We start from the raw sequence: 10,739 nt of genomic DNA, 5'->3' as shown, positions 1-10,739 counted from the left end.
TCTTTTCAGTGTATTTCCTTTTCATTGTACTTATGAATCATCTTCTTTAACTCAGTATTAATTCAGTTTTAACTCAGTATTAACTCAGTTAACTTAGTATTAATTCAAACAAGTTTTTACCAGGACCTATTTTGTAACCAGAAGTTTTATTTGGCAATAAGAATAAAACATGAATAATCTACAGCATTTGCACTCTTAAAACTCATTATCTAACAGGATAGATAAACTTGTAAATAATTATTTATGATTCATTGTGATGAATATTCCAGCAGTGTTATGGAGGGGGAAGTAATTCATTCTGTTTCTAGAGTTTAGAGAAAGTGACGCCTAGTAGGTAGCATTTCATCTCAGCATTTAAAGTATATATTCTCTATGCCTTACGATTACCAGAAGGGAAGGATGGGGTGGGGAGGAGTAGACTGGGAGTTTGGGACTGACATGTATATACTGCAATACTTAGGATAGATAACCAACAGGGACATACTATATAGCACAGGGAACTCTGCTCAATACTCTGTAGTAACCTAAATGGGAAACGAATTTGGAAAAGAATAGAAAAAAAATTTTTTTAATAAAATGCTTGTTTTGAAAAAAATAAAATTACTAGAATAGGAAATGCTAAAAAAAAATAAAGTGTGTATTCTCTGTGTAGAAAAGATGAACAAAGCTTATAAAAACTTTTCATGTATAATTTCATTTTATTCCATATTTAATTTGACTAATTTGTCATCCTAAGAATCAAATAACAAAAAATCCACAGTTTCAAGTCTATGTAGATATAATTTTGAGTTTATATTTTAAAAAAAGTATTTTGCTTTCATTATTGTTGTTTAGTCATTAAGTCATGACCGACTCTTTTGTGACTCCATGGACTGTGTAGCCCCCCAGATTCCCCATCCACAAGATTCCCCAGGCAGGAATCCTGGAGTGGGTTGCCATTTAGGAATCATTCATTATATGCTCACCAGGCTGACTTTCCCCATTGCCTAAGTTACTAAGAGAGGGCGCCAGCAGCTTCCATCTTACCTCCTGCAAAAGAATCTAGTTTTCCTGTTTGAACTTATATACTATAAGCCTGATATACAAATCCTTATTACATTGACAGTTAATTATATGCATTAATTACATTAAATTGTGTACATAAACGGTTTAGAATGAGTACCCTTTACGTGTATGATAATTTTGCCTTTCACTGGGGCCCCATACCTATCTCCATTTACCTTTAAAAATAACCATTTCCTCTCTTCTATCCACATCTTTCTTCTTTATTTTTATTTTATTTTATTTATTTATTTATTTATTTTTGTCATACATTGATATGAATCAGCCATAGATTTACACGTATTCCCCAAATTATCAATACTTTTTATGGTGTAGGAAAAAAAGTGACAGTAGTTACATAAATGACCTTTTGTAAGTTTCATCACTCTTATTATCTTCATGATGACATTCAAAATTGTAATATCTGCTTCACAGGGTTGTTATGAGGATTAAGTGAGGTAACTAAAAACACCATGTTAAGCGTCAAGCACACAAATGAAAGACAAGGCCCTTCTGTTTTTCCACTCTTTGATTTTTAAGAAATTATTATCTTAGAAAATGTGAGAATACAAAAGAATAAAAGATTTGAAAGCTAACTTCCTAAAGAAAACTTCTGTTAACATTTTGGTATGTTTTCAACTTTTTGCCTTTTTTTCATTTAATCTTTATTTTTTATGAAAGTAATTTGTGTGTATAATTTATATAGGAAGGAGTACACTGAAGTCCCCAGGTAAGCTGTCTTCCCGTGTAACTATCTTCAGTCCTTTTAACTTTTTTTTCTGGAATATACATAGGATCGCAAAGAGTCGGACATGACTGAATGACTAACACGTTTTGGGCTTTCCTTGTGGCTCAGCTGGTAAAGAATCTGCCTGTAATGCAGGAGACCCCAGTTCGATTCCTGGTTTGGGAAGATCCGCTGGAGAAGGGATAGGCTACCCACTCCAACATTCTTGGGCTTCCCTTGTGGCTCAGCTGGTAAAGAATCTGCCTGCAATGCAGGAGACCTGGGTTTGATCCCTGGGTTGGGAAGATCTCCTGGAGAAGGGAAAGGCTAACCCACTCCAGTATTCTGGCCTGGAGAATTCCATGGACTGTATAGTCCATGGAGTTGCAAAGAGTTGGACACAAGTGAGTGATTTCACTTCTGCTTCATTGACTATGCTAGAGGCTTTGACTGTATGGATCACAATAAACTGGAAAATTCTTCAAGAGATGGGAATACCAGACCACCTTACATGCCTGCTGAGAAACCTCTGTGCAGGACAAGAAGCAACAGCTAGAACTGGCCGTAGAATAACGGACTGGTTCCACATTTGGAAAGGAGTACGTCAAGGCTGTATATTGTCACTCTTTTTAACTTGTAAGCAGAGTACCTCATGCGAAATGCTAGACTAGATGAATCACAAGCTGGAATCATGATTCTCAGGAGAAATATCAACAACCTCAGATATGCAGATGATACCACTTGAATGGCAGAAAGGGAAGAGGAACATCACTTCTCAATGAAGGTGAAAGAGGAGAGTAAAAAAGCTGGCTTGAAACTCTACATTAAAAAAAAAAAAACATGGAAAATAGAAGGGAAAAAAGTAGAAGCAGTGACAGATTTTATTTTCTTGGACTCCAATATCATTGTGGACAGTGACTGGAGCCATGAAACTGAAAGATGCTTGCTCCTTGGAAGGAAGGCTATGACAAACCCAGACTGTGTATTAAAAAGTAGAGACATCAATTTGCCAACAAAAGCCTGCATAGTCAAAGCTATGGTATTCCCAGCAGTTATGTACGGATGTGAGAGTTGGACCATAGAGAAGGCTGAGTGCAGATGCATTGATACTTTCAAATTATGGTGCTGGAGAGTCTTCTCAGCTTGCAGTCCCTTGGACAGCAAGGAGGTCAAACCAGTAAATAAATCCTAAAAGAAATCAACTCTGAGTATTCATTGGAAGGACTGATACTGAAGCTGAAGCTCCAATACTTTGGCCACCTGATGTGAAGAGCCGACTCATTGGAAAAGACCCTGAGGCTGAGAAAGATCGAAAGCAAAAGGAGAAGGGGGTACAGAGGATGAGATAGCTAGATAGCATCACCAACTCGATGGACATGAATCTGAACAAACTATGGGAGACAGTGGAAGACAGATAAGCCTCGTGTCCTGCAGTCCATGGGGTTACAAGGACTTGGACACTACTTAACAACTGAACAACAACTCCAGCTTTCTTTTGATTTCCAGTTGCATGGAATATCATTTTCCGTCACTACACTTTCAGTCTGTATGTGTCCCTCGGTCTGAAGTGGGTCTCTTGTAGGCAGCATATACATAGATCTTGTTTTTTAATCCATTCAGCCAGTGTGTGTCTTTTGGTTGGAGCATTTAATCTGTTTACATATAAGGTAATTATTAATATGTACTTACTGCCGTTTTGTTAATTGTTTTCTTTGTATGATTCTTTTTCTTCTTGTGTTTCCTACCTAGAGAAGTTCCTTTAGCATTGTTTTTCAGGCTGGTTTGGTTGGGTTGAATTCTCTTAGCTTTTGCTTATCTGTAAAGCTTTCAATTTCCCTAACAAATCGGAATGAGATCCTTGCTGGGTAGAGTAATCTTGGTTGTATGTTTTTCCTTCTTATCACTAAATATATCCTGCTATCCCCTTCTTGCCTGCAAAGCTTCTGAAGAGCCTTATGGGGATTTCCTTGTATATTATCTTTGCTTTTCCCCTGCTGCATTTTTTCTTTGAATTTAATTTTGAATTAATTTTTGTTAGTTTGATTAATATGTGTCTTGATGTGATTCTCCTAGGGTTTATCCTTTATGGGACTCATTGGTCTTCCTGGACTTGGGTGGCTATTTCCTTTCCCATGCTAGGAAATTTTTTTCTATCATATCTTCAAATATTTTCTCACATTCTTTCTTTTTCTCTTCTTCTGGGATTCCTCTAATTTGAATGTTAGTGCATTTAGTGTTGTCCCAGAGATCTCTAAGAAAGTCTTCAATTTTTTTCCCTCTATTTTTTTTTATTCCATTCTTTGGCAGTTATTTCCACCATTCTCCTTTCCAACTCATTTATCCATTCTTCTGTCTCATTTATTCTGCTATTAATTGCTTCTACTGTATTTTTTGTTTCAGTTGTCATGCTGTTCATCTCTGTTCTTTAGTTCTTCTAAGTCTTTGTTAAACATTTCTTATATTTTCTCAATCTGTGCCTCTATTTCTAAGATTTTCAATCATTACTATCATTAGTCTAAATTCTTTTTCAGGCAGGTTGCCTATTTCCTCTTCATGTATTTAGTCTTACAGATTTTTACCTTGGTCTTTTGTCTGTAACATATTTTTTTGTCGTGTCTTTTTTTTTTTTTTTTGATAGGTTCCTGTCTTCTGGTTGCTTGGCCTGAAGTTTCTGGCACTGGAAATTCCAGGCAGTTGGGTAGAGCGGGGTCTCAGTGTTGAGCCGTGGCCCTCCAGGAGACCTTACTTTGATTAATATCCCTGGGCTCTGATGTTCTCTGTTGGTCCAGGAGTTTGGACTTGGCACTCCCGTACATGGACTCAGGCCTGACCTCTGGCCGGTGAACCAAGATCCTGCAGGCTGTGCAGTGTGGCAGAAAAAATAAAATAACAACAGTAACAAAGAATACCACATAAACTGAGAAGATTAACATATATTAGAGAATATATATATGAAACAACTGGAAGGTGAAACAGAACCCAGTAACAAAAACAAAAAAGCGCCTCTGTCCGTGCAGTATCAGGCTTGGGGCCTCCACAGGCTGCCCCGGGCTGGATGCTTGGGGGACAGCCAGTGACTTCTGAAATCCGTTCCTCAAGGGTCCCTCCCCATCCAGCTTGTCTCTTCCTCCTCGCCCCCCCTCCTACGCCCCCCAGGACCCCTGTGAGCAGAGGGAGCCTTGGAAGGTGGAGGACCAGGTGCAGGGCCTCAGCAGGCCCCCCAGGCTGAGTCGGTGGGGGGATGTGAGCCACGTTCCCCTCTGATCCTCCAAACCCCAGGTCCCTTCCTGCCCCCACTGGCCCCTCAAGGTAAGTGTGCCTCTTCCGGTGTATGGATGCCTCCCCTCCTCCAGCTGCCCCCAGGGGCGCTGACCACCTTTGGCCTCCGCTTCTTCCCCCTCCCTCCCTGCAAAGTCCTGCCCTATTGCCCAGGGGTTCAACCCATCCGCCTGGGTGTTGAGGTCCCCACAAGCATCTGGCAGTGTCTTGGTGGTGCAGAAATGTGGACTTCATGTGCTCCCTCTCCTCCATCTGGACTCTGCCCCTTCAACCCCTTCATTTTATAAACAGAACTGACACTCAAGGAAGTTGGGACTTGACCAAGGTAGTATGATTAAGTTAAGCTTATGTTTCCTGCTCAGTTGGACCAGGTTCTTGGGATCATCATTTAAACAAGGAGACAACAGTAAGGTCTTTATGAGATACAGTTCTATTAGAAAAGCCTTGAAAAGAAAAAGGCCCATTAACTTTTCAGGGGGGGGATTGGTTCTTGATCAATTTTATTTCGTTGTAACTGAACATAAAAATGTTTTTTGTATTTTCATAAATTCATTCACAGCCTCAATCCCTTTAGCTTCAATTTCCTTCCAAGGTCTTGCAGTTCTCAAATGTACAGTAAAATAATCCTTGGGTCTGGAGACAGAAAACATGGTGCTTAATACAAAAATCTCAACTGCTTATGCTGGTAGAGGTGATCTTGCCTCCTCTATGTTATGCACCCTCTCCCCTCACCCAGGCTCACAGCAGCTTTCTTTCTATTCCTCAGAATTATTTGGCCTAGGGCCTTTGCACTAGCAGTTTATTCATCCTATGAATGTGCTTTTCCTTATCTTTATATAGCTGGCTTTTTCAGGGAGGCTTTGGACACCATTAATTTTTCAAAAATAATTTTAAGTGACCTATGATTCCCTGGTGGCTCAGATGGTAAAAAATCTGCCTGCAATGCAGGAGACCTGGGTTCGATCCCTAGGTTGGGAAGATCCCCTGGAGAAGGGAAGGGCTACCCACCCCAGTATTCTGGCCTGGAGAATTCCATGGACTGTATAGTCCATGTGGTCACAAATAGTCAGACACGACTGAGTGACTTTCACTTCACTTCACTATGATTGCTAAAAATACTCAAATCATGAATTTTCACAAAGAGAATTTGGTTGTATAACCACTAAGCAGGTAAGAAACAAAATGTCACCAGGAGTTCAGAAGCCTTGCTTACGTTCCCCACTGTGACTCCATTCTCCTCCCTAAAACTGACCGGTATTTCTACTTCTAACACCTAAGTTAGGCTGCTTTTGAAGTTTCTATTTAGAATTATAAAACATGTATTCTTATATTTTTGGATTCTCTCTATATAGCAATTGCTTTGTCATTGTTCAGTTGCTAAGTTGTGCCCAACTCTCTGCGACCCCATCAACTACCGCATGACAAGCTCCCCTGTCCTCCACCGTCTCCCTGAGTTTGCTCAAACTCATGTCCATTGAGTCGGTGATGGCATCCAACCATCTTATCCTCTGTCATTCTTTTCTCCTCTTGCCCTCTGTCTTTCCCAGCATCAGGGTCTTTTCCAATGACTCAGCTCTTCCTATCAGTTGGCCAAAATATTGGAGCTTCGGCTTCAGCATCAGTCCTTCCAATGAATATTCAGGACTGATCGCCTTTAGAATGGACTGGTTGAATCTCCTTGTAGTCCCAGGGACTCTCAAGAATCTTCTCCAACACCACAGTTCAAAAGCATCAATTCTTGAGTGCTCAGCTTTCTTCACAGTCCAACTTTCACATCCAGACATGACTACTGGAAAAACCATAGCTTTGACTAGATGGATTTTGTTGGCAAAGGAATGTCTCTGCTTTTTAATATGCTCTCTGGGTTTCTCATAACTTTTCTTCCAAGGAGCAAGTGGCTTTTAATTTCATGGCTGCAGTCACCATCTGAAGTGACTTTGGAGCCCCAAAAAATAAAGTCTGACACTGTTTCCACTGTTTCCCTGTCTATTTCCCATGAAGTGATGGGACCAGATGCCATGATCTTCATTTTTTGAATGCTGAGTTAAAACTTTCACCTTCATCAAGAGGCTCTTTAGTTCTTCTTCACTTTCTGCCATAAGGGTGGTGTCATCTGCATATCTGATGTTATTGATATTTCTCCAGGCAATCTTGATCCTGCTTGGGCTTCATCCAGCCCAGCGTTTCTCATGATGTACTCTGCATATAAGTTAAGTAAGCAAGGTGACACTATACAGCCTTGACGTTCCTTTCCCAATTTGGAACCAGTCACTTGTTCCATGTCCAGTTCTAACTGTTGCTTCCTGACCTGCATACAGATTTCTCATGAGGCAGGTAAGATGGTCTGATATTCCCATCTCTTTTAAGAATGTTCCACAGTTTGTTGTGATCCATACAGTCAAAAGCTTTGGCATAGCCAATGAAGCAGAAGTTGATGTTTTTCTGGAACTCTCTTGCTTTTTCTATAATCCAGTGGATGTTGACAATTTGATCGCTGGTTCCTCTGCCTTTCCTAAATCCAGCTTGAATATCTGGAGGTTCTTGGTTCATGTACTGTTGAAGCTTCACTTGGAGAATTTTAAGCATTACTTTACTAGTGTGTGAGATGAGTGCAATTGTGCAGTAGTTTGAGCATTCTTTGGCATTGCCTTTCTTTGGGAAGGAAACTGACTTTTCCAGTCCCGTGGCCACTGCTGAGTTTTCCAAATGTGGTGACATATTGAAGTGCATATTGAAGTGCAGCACTTCAACAGGATCATCTTTTAGGATTCGAAATCGCTCAGCTAGAATTCCATAACCTCCACTAGCTTTGTTCATAGTGATGTTTCCTAAGGCCCACTTGACTTCACATTCCAGGATGTCTGGCTCTAGGTGAGTGAGTGAACCATCATGGTTATCTGGGTCATTAAGATCTTTTTCGTATAGTTTTTCTGTGTATTCTTGCCACCTTTTCTTAATATCATTTACTTCTGTTAAGTCCATACCATTTCTGTCCTTTATTGAGCCCATCTTTGCATGAAATGTTCCCTTGGTATCTCTAATTTTTTTGAAGAGATCTCTAGTCTTTTCCATTCTATTGTTTTCCTCTATTTCTTTGTACGGATCACTGAGGAAGGCTTTCTTATCTCTCCTTGCTATTCTCTGGAACCCTGCATTCATATGGATGTATCCTTCGTTTTCTTCTTTGCCTTTCATTTCTTATCTTTTCTCAGTAAGGCCTCCTCAGACAACCACTTTGGCTTCTTATATTTCTTTTTCTTGACAATGGTTTTGGACATCACCTCCTGTATAATGTTTCGAACCTCTCTCCATAGTTCTTCAGGCACTCTGTCAGATCTAATCTCTTGAATCTATTTCTCACTTCCACTGTATGGTCATGAGGGATTTGATTTAGGTCATACCTGAATGGCCTAGTGTTTTTCCCTACTTTCTTCAATTTGAGCCTGAATTTTGCAATAATGAGCTGATGGTGGGAGCCACAGTCAGTTCTCGGTCTTGTTTTTGCTGACTCTATAGAGCTTCTCCGTCTTCGGCTCCAAAGAATATAATCAGTTTGATTTCGGTGTTGACCATCTGGTGACGTCCATGTGTAGGCTTGTCCCCTGTGTTCATTCTCATTGTTACATAACATTTCACCATAGGAATATACCGGGTTATTTGTTCTGCTGTTGGTAGACATTGAATTGTTTCTAGTTTGGGTTATGTCAAATATGATGCTGCTTGCTTTAAGCATCCTTTTTTTTTTTTTTTTTTTTTTTAAGACACACACACCTTTCTCTGTTAGGTTGCTAAGCCTAAAAGTGACATTTCTGGATTGTGAAGTGTGTGTGTACTTTGTCACTCGGTCGTGTCTCTGCAACCTAGTAAACTGTAACCCGTCAGGCTCTGTTCATGGAATTTTCCAGGCAAGAATACTGGAGCTGGAGCGGGTTGCCATGCCCTCCTCCAGGGGATCTTCCTGATCCAGGGATCAAACCTGCATCTCTTGTGTCTCTTGCATCATCAGGCAGATTCTTTACCACTGAGCCACCTGGGAAGCCCATGAAGTATACGTGCATTCAAATTTAGTAGATACTGCCAAATGGCTTCTCAAGGTCTTCACAACTTAACTTCCCCCCAAGCAGTGTGTAAACACGTTCACTGTGCCACAACCTCACCAATACTCGGCATTCAAAAATCTCTTTAACTTTAGCCTCTCTGGTGAGTGCATGGTAGTATTCCACTTATTTTAATTCGATTGCTCCTGACTACTAATAAAGCTGATTATTTTTATTTTGGATAGTTAGATATCCTTTTATTTGTGAAATGCCTGTCCAGCTTTCTTACACATTTTTATGTTGTGTTAAATATAAACATTATTTTTTGGAAACAATGTTTATATATTTGTACCTTTGTCAGTGTTACAAATCATTGAAGGAGGTCATCAAGTGGACTTGACTGCAGATTGACCCAGGAGCTGAGTCCAGGCTCCTCACTCCCTCCTTCCTGGAATGTCCATTTGACATTCCTACACCAGAGCTATTTCAGCCACAACTAAGTAAGGTACTGTGAGACCACCTGGGTTGAATGCATGACTGAACACAGGGTCAAGGCTCTATGGAAACTCTCAGATTCGGGTGGGTGTGTGGAGGTCTACTCACTTAATACCCCAGCCAAGCTTGTATGTCAGTTTCCTTCCTTACTAAAACTGCCACCTACCAGCCTGGAGTGGTCTGCCTCTTTCTTAGGCCCCTTCATGCCCTGTGTACTGGAACCAGTTTGGGGTTTCACCTGGGAAACTCTCAAGACTGTGAGCCAACATGAATACCTTTTCACACGCTGGTGTTTGGTTTTTCAAGCTACAAACAACTTTGCTCTCTTAATAGTATATTTCTGGGAACAGAGTTCTTAATTTTAAGAGTTCAATTTTTCAGTCTGCTTTTTCATAATTGGTTAAGGAATTTTTACATGCTTAAAGTATTAGAGATATTCTCTTTCTGTCTGCATACACTTCCCATTTAGACTGGTAACATACTTGGAATGGATTTCGTGATATGAGGAAGGCGTTATACAAGCCATCTTACATTTGTTCTTTCAGATTCATTTTCCATTCTTCGTTCTGTTCTCTGCTCCAGGAGGCTGGCCTGTCACCTGTATGTAATTGTGACTAATTTAGCTGAGTTGTAAGAATTTTCCCTGAAAGTGCTTAGGAGTTAAAGTCCACCCTGATGGGCCTGGTGCTCAATTTGTGGCCCTTATTACCGTCAGCACTCTAAAATGTTCCCTCAGACATACTCCTTTCAGATTTTTGTTGTTGCTTTTCTTTCTTTTTCCTTGCTATTATTGTAAGAGTACCAAACTTGGTCTAGTTATGGTGTATACTTTGCAATGAACAGCTGTTCACCCACAGATGAAATGTAGGGAAATTCTGCATACTCTTCCTACTTCTCTAGAGAACATCTTTCATGAATATTTGATTATGTTTGTTGAGATTCCTTTGTAAATCTTAATGTCAGAGACACCTATTAATTCAATGAGGCATCCCATAATTCAGTAATAATGAGTCAGGCAGGTGTACATTTATTTAAATGTCTTGTGCTGTGTTTGGTCGCTCAGATGTCCAACTCTTTGCGCCCCCATGGACTGTATCCCACCAGGCTCTTCTGTTTGTGGGGATTCTCCAGGCAAGAATACTGGACTGGGTTGCCATTCT

This window comes from Cervus elaphus, chromosome 21 (genome assembly GCF_910594005.1).
Source record: "Cervus elaphus chromosome 21, mCerEla1.1, whole genome shotgun sequence".
NCBI lineage: Eukaryota > Metazoa > Chordata > Mammalia > Artiodactyla > Cervidae > Cervus > Cervus elaphus.
Note: the sequence above shows the minus strand (reverse complement) of the source record.